Raw genomic sequence first — 7,192 nt, forward strand, 5'->3', positions numbered from 1 at the left:
TTAAAATTTATAATTTTTATTTTAATAAATATAACATAAAAAATAAAATAAAATAATCACCTTTAATTTAGGCTGTTCAGATTGCTCATCATGTGTCCATCATCTGAAAGGCATGAAAATCGATCCCGGTGACACTGACACCATGAGAGAGCAATAATTTAAGATATTGCCTCCGTGGTGACGAATGCCTGCACGTTTGCCTTTGCAACATCACGCCCATATTGGAAGATATTCCCTCTGTGGTTATGCTTTTATGCAACAATTTTGTTAGCGGAAAATCACACAGAGGTCTTATATATGGAGTTTAATTCTAAACAATACCATGGAATGCATAAATAATCTTAAAGTTTTACGAATTTTAATTGTAAATTAATTTTTGGTGTACATTTACCAAAACATCTTCCTTTCAAAAGTTTAAAAATTTATCTTCTTTTGATCATCGACACTAGATGCTAAAAACTGGAGTTCCTCTACTAGTCACCAAATTTTAGAGTTGAGAATTTGGGCAAGCCAGACTTATTCAGGTTTTGCCCGAATATGCCCAATCTGAATAGGCCCGAATAGTTATGTTCGGCTTGAATTCCTTTAGGCTTTGGGCAGCCCAAATACCCGAATTTTATTTTTAAAATTATTTTAATTAATTTTTTGATACTTAAATGATGTATAGGATTCAAATATATGATATTTTAGTATAAAATGATCTAAAACTTAAAGAATTAATTAATATTTATCATATTTTATATATTTTATAAAAATAAAAAATTTTTATTTTGGGTATTCGGGCCAAGCCTGATCGATATTTTCTCAAGCTAGCCCGAATAGACCCGAATATAAAAATATTATATTTTTTTCTAAACCCAGTCTTGACTTTTTTTAGGCGAGTTCGAGCTAGCCCGTCAGGTTCGGCCCGAATTACTGACTCTACCAAAGTCTTGTTTGGTATGTGTCATTGAATTTTAAGGAATTGGGATTGAAAATGATATTGAACATGAGATTAAGAGTAGGAATAACTTTTAAAATCATGTTTGATATGGGATGGGATTAAAAAACAAGTAACAGCCACATGATCCAAAAAATAGGATAAAAGACACAAAAAATCATCCTCTTCTCCCTGGTGGTATTCCCCAATGTTCACAAAAACAAAAAAAATCATATCTAGCTCATCCTCCTCTTCTTGATTCAGATCCGGCACCAACAGTAATCTGTAATGGGGAAGACAAGCTTGGCAACTCGAAGATTGAAGCATCCAACATGATCTCTAGATAAGTGCTATCGCCTTGGGAAAGGGATGATGATAAGAGGCACAAATCAGTCTCGAGCAAAGTTGTAGACATAGCCACCATCCTTACATCACTAAGTGAAGTTGCAGACATAGCCACCACCTGACAAAGAAAGAATAAGCTTCAAAAAGCATTCCAAAAAGAGAAGCAAGACACTGGTGTTCTCTGCCATAATTAAAATTTCCCACTATTTCATACCAAACATAAAAATTTGATACTAATTAATCTCAATTCCAATTCTACCTTTCCAATGCTGCGTACCAAATAGGGTCTAAAGGTTTTGATAGAACTCCTATGCTAGTAGCCATAGGGAGATAATTTTTAATTTTTAAATAGGGCAATTTAATAAGTGTACACCAAAAATTGATTATAATTAAATCCACAAGATTTTAGAGTTATTTGTGCATTTTATAAGATTATTTAGAAATTTAAATTAATATATAGGAGCTTTATGTGATTCTCCCTTTTCTTAACTTTGTTGAGTATTGTAATGTTGCCTGTTTAAAAATTTGATGTTAACACTTGAAAATTGTTACTATTGTATTTTAAAAGACAATTTTCAAATGTTGTTAAATATTTATTACTTAAAATAAGAATCAAATACCTGCATTAAGTGACATTTTAAGATTGTTGTAAAGAAATTATTGCTAACATAAAAAAAATGTTATGGTATTGTTTGGCCAAATCCATGTGATCTGATGGCTAATTGAAATGAAGAGATGGTTTTGGCAACAGGAGATCCTAGTCTTCATTGTTTCTCTTCTTTTATTTTCTTTTTAAAACTACTTGTATAGATTATATATATATATATATATATATAATGTGTGTAGATAGTTTTTAGGGAGAATTACAATGAGGTCCCACACATCAAACTTAAATATTACTAGGTCCCATGAATAAGCCAAATTAGTATGAAGTCCCATGGTCCTTAGGGGTAAATAATATTACAACTAAAAAGACCCATTTGCCCTTGGCTAATTTAAAAGGGAAGAAAAGAAGGAAAGAGGAAAGAAGTCTGGTTTTCACGCGTGATAAAGGCAACAGTAACTGAGATGCATCTCGCAAGTGTCCTCGGAATGGCATACGTAAGGATCAACTTGTAGCTAGGAGATGAACCCATTCTTGCAATGATCTTTAGTTTGAGGTGTGTAGGAGTTTGTGAAGGAAGAGGGCCTACGTTCAAACATTCTTGTACCCAGGTTGGAGCTTCAAAGAATCTGATATTGTGACCTCACGGAAGCAAGTAAATGATGAGATTAGTTTGCATATACTCCCTGTTAATCATTTAATCTAGTATTTTATGGTTTGTTGGTAGAATAGGGTTTTCTCTTTCTCTCCTTATGGGTATATAAGTCAGGAGTGGTCTCTTTCTCTCTTTCTCTCTCTTGGTCGATATATCTATCATGGGTGGTCATTGAGGTTGCATTAATAATAATTTATTCCAGAATCTAGTACTACCTGGTTGAGCTGATGAGTCTATTATGAGATAGTAAGATATGTCATTAATAGCTGAAGCATCTATTGTCAATATGCTATGGGTAGTTGTCAATATGTTGTTTGAGAATACCTTGAATGTGCTATTAATATATGAAGCTTTAGTTGTTAATATGGCATGGGCAGTTGTCAATATATTGTGTGCAGCATCGATTGACAATATCTTGTGTGTGTTGTTAATTATTGAAATCAAAATGCTGTGGGTAGTTGTCAATATGTTGTGTATGGTGCAAGTTGACATGAAAGATGGCTAGTGCTTCTGGGAAACATCTATTATGTTTTTTTCATATTGGAGGAAAAATTGTATATGATGGCCAAGGTAGTATGCAATATGTAGGTGAGAGTGTAAGAACAAAAAGTATAAAGGAAGGGACAAGTTATGAAGAGTTGAGAAGAATGTTATCAGCAATTATAGGATGCAAAAGCATTTGAAGTAAGATGAAGTTCACACTCAGCATTGACAGAAGCACACTTGTAGATCTTGTTGATGATGATAGAGTAGAATATTTAATTAAGTACAATGAAGAAAGTGGACATGTATATGTAGTTAGAAATGAAAATGACACTACAAAAGCTTCAATGGATAACCCAATTGAGTGCCAACATGTGTAAGTTGTGTTAATTATTTTTGTTAACATATATAATATTAAAATGTAGTATTACTAATGCGCTCTGATTGTAATTTTTTACAGGATTGATAATTTATTGGGAGGTTTAAAGGGAGGGTCTTTATCTCTACATAGTTTGTGTCCTGAGATTGAAGACTTGCCATTAGAATGTGCTGCACAAATAATGCCTACACTAATACCTGAAATGAATTCAATGAAATGGAAGGACTTATTTGTAGGTAAGGGCCAAATGTTTACTAATGCAGTGGCCTTTAAACAAACTTTGTACAAGTATAGTATTGGGCACAAGGTTTCATATAAGTTTAAGAAAAACAATACAAAAAAGGTCATTGCTAAGTACAAGGTTGAGGGTTGTCCATGGAATATTACAGCATATTCAATAGGAAAGCATAGTGACTTTTTGAGGGTAACAAGATTCAATAGCGAGCACATCCACAATGCATAAGAGAAGCTTATTGTTTCACACCAGGAAAGAGCAGATTTAACTTCACTGATCATTGCTAATGCTTTGAGGTCTACTATAGACAAGAGTACGAATGAAATTAGAAGAGACTTGTATAGAGAGTATGGTGTCCGATTGACATACAGTCAAGCATATAGGGGAAGAGAAAAAGTGTTGTGAGATATACATGGTCTTCCACAAGATTCTTATATGATAATCCCTTAGATTTGTGATAAATTAAGGGAAACTGATGCAACGACAATTACGAAATAGGAAGCCTCTGATAGCAACAAATTTGAGAGGTTATTCATTACATATGGATGTTGTATTTTGGGTTTTCTAGAAGGTTGTCGACACATATTTTATATAGATGGATGCTTTCTAAGTGGTCCATACAAGGGAACATTGTTGGCATCTTCTGCTTATGATGCGGACAATGACCTATTTTCGCTAGCATATGCTATTGTGAGTGGGGAAACATTTGAAGATTGGACTTGATTTCTCAGAAATGTCAAAGATATCACAAGATCAGTTGAGATAACATTAGTTTCTGATAGGCATAATGCTATTGTTGGGTCTGTGCAAGCTATTTTTGGTGGCGAGAGACATGCATATTGCTACCGTCATGTGAAGGAAAATTTTAGTGCTGAATATGTAAAAATCAATAGAGGTCAGAGGAGGACATCGGGGAATAGCAAGGAGGCTGCACTAAAATTGCTTGATGTTGTTGCTTATGTTAGGCATAAGGAAGAATTTAATATTGCCATGGGGAACCTTAGATTGTTCAGTCCACAATTGGCACAATGGGTTGAAGCTCAACGGGATGTAGATCGATGGGCACAATGTAAGTTTCCTTATAAATGATAGGATAACATTACAACAAATCTTGCTAAATCATTTAACGCTTGGATTGTGAAAGAGCGAAAGCACAATATTGATGTTTTAATACATGAGCATCGGGAGAAATTGGTAAACAAGATGCTAGCATCCAAAATGGCCATGATTAATTGGAAAGATGGGGTAGGACCTAATATAGAGGCAAAACTAATAGAGCAAGTTGCAAGGCCTAAAAATTTGCATGCACAATTTTATGGAGAAAATTGGATCTCAGTACAAATATTTTCTCCCAATGGAATAATTTATTTGACTGTAGATATTTCAAAACATGAGTGTAGTTGTTTCGCATGGCAAATGAGTAGAATACCTTGTGCACATACATGTGCAGCAATAAAGCTAGTTCATGAAAATGTGTACACATTTGTGGATGAATGCTATAAGTTGGTATCACAGCAGAAAATTTATGCTCGCAGCATGAGGCCTGTGTCCACACATGATATTCCACAGCCAGGTGCACTGACAGTAACAAATATGTTAACCCAAACATTCTTGCAGCCACTGACGACTAGAAGGCCTTCAGGAAGACATAAGATGAAAAGACATAAATCTCAATTTTAAAAGAAAAAGCTTTATCATTGTGGAAGATGTCATGAGGCTGGTCATACTTCCAGGACCGGCAAGAACCCTAATCCATGCTGATTAATGTTGGGAAGATGCAATTTTTTTGATTATGCAACTGATATTTTGTTGTAACTACATATGATATTTTTTTGTAAATGCATATGATATTTTTTTGTAAATGCATCTGAAAGTGTAGTATATCCATGCAGCCCATGTAGGTATTTTTGGAATGGGTTGTCAATATTATGTAAATGCATGGATGATGATGCTTGTACACCTGCTCTACATGTTCAAGTTATAAATACTGGTGTAAGCCCTGTTGACAGTGAATGAATAGGCAGTTGTCATTCCCCTTACCCAACTTGTCATTCCCCCTTTCCCAATTGTCATTCCCCCTTGCTTAGTTGTTAACGATAATTATCTCAATTAAAAAGGCCTTGTTATACCTAGAACATAGTGAGTTGTGAATGCACCTCACCTAGTTGTCATTCCCCCTTTCCCAGTTGTCATTGCCTCTTGCCCAGTTGTTAACGATTATTGTCCCAATTAAAAAGGCCTTGTTATACCTGGAACATAGTGAGGTGTGAATGCACCTCACCTTATTGTCATTCTCTCTACCAAACTTGTCATTCCCCCTTGCCCAACTGTTAATGATTATTGTCCCAATTAAAAAGCCCTAGTTATACCTGGAACATAGTGAGTTATGAATGTACCTCACCCTATTGTCATTCCCCCTTTCCCTATTGTTATTCCCTCTTGCCCAATTGTTAATGATTATTGTCCTAATTAAAAAGTTCAACCACTGAACACCATGATAGAAGCATTAAAAAAGGAAATGACCATTGAAATTAGCATTTACAAAGTGCAATATTCAAAATTATAGCTTCTACAAAGTTGATGACACTATATAATCAAGTAAGTATAGCCACGGTACATTTTCAGAGCAAGAACATTTACAAAGTACAATTTCACAGTTAGCTCTACCCTGATTTTATCCTAAATGATATGCATAGCTTGAGTAGCCCTTCTATCTTCTCTTCTTATCCTTGTGGGGTCCTAATAACATAGACATCACAATGGGTTCCTTCTCATTGTTGCGATGATTGACAAGCCACCACAATAGTTCGACCATCATATGTCGAAGGTCATCCTGTAAGAATAAAAGAGTCACATTAGAAATATCATGGGTTTACAGTTTCATAAGTTTTAACCAAGTAGTTCACAAGACATTCATACATCTGAGTATGCTGGCATCACATAACCGTCGTCATCCAAGTAAGTGTTATCCCACGAATGTAACCATGTGATGACGTGTACACCACACAAATGACTACAATCAAAATTTATGATAAAAGTACTAAATTAGACAACTCAATAAAAGCCATAGCAAATTCAAACATAAGCTAAATCTATCAACTAAATGACACTCACGTATCCTTCTACACTTAGACTTTAGGCCAAATTACATCTGGCTTCATGTCATCACTAAATAAATTTAGTTTAATAGCCAGGAGAATTTGGTGAAAGCAATCCCTCTGCATAAAAGTTAACAATGTCTATTAATAAGGAAATGACAAGTCAATATGAAGTGACTGACAAGTGCAGACATACACAAGCTTGTGCTAGCTTTTCCTTCACATCTGCTTGTCCTATTTTTTTCCTCTTCTTCCTGGCAGGCTTCTTGCCCTTTTTAATATTGTCATCCTCTTTCTTTCTTTGCTCATACTCAAAAATACTCACCAATGAATCTAAGACATAGAAGTTCTTTGTTTTGGTCTCGAACATATAACACCACCAATGGCCAACAAATAGGGCAGGACTAAAGATGAAGTCACAATCTCCAATATTATATCATGGGTACTCAGGCAGTATCTCTTTGCTGTTGTCAA

Source organism: Prosopis cineraria, unplaced genomic scaffold (assembly GCF_029017545.1).
Source record: "Prosopis cineraria cultivar Desert tree isolate PC_DT_omini unplaced genomic scaffold, ASM2901754v1 PC11, whole genome shotgun sequence".
NCBI classification, from domain to species: domain Eukaryota; kingdom Viridiplantae; phylum Streptophyta; class Magnoliopsida; order Fabales; family Fabaceae; genus Prosopis; species Prosopis cineraria.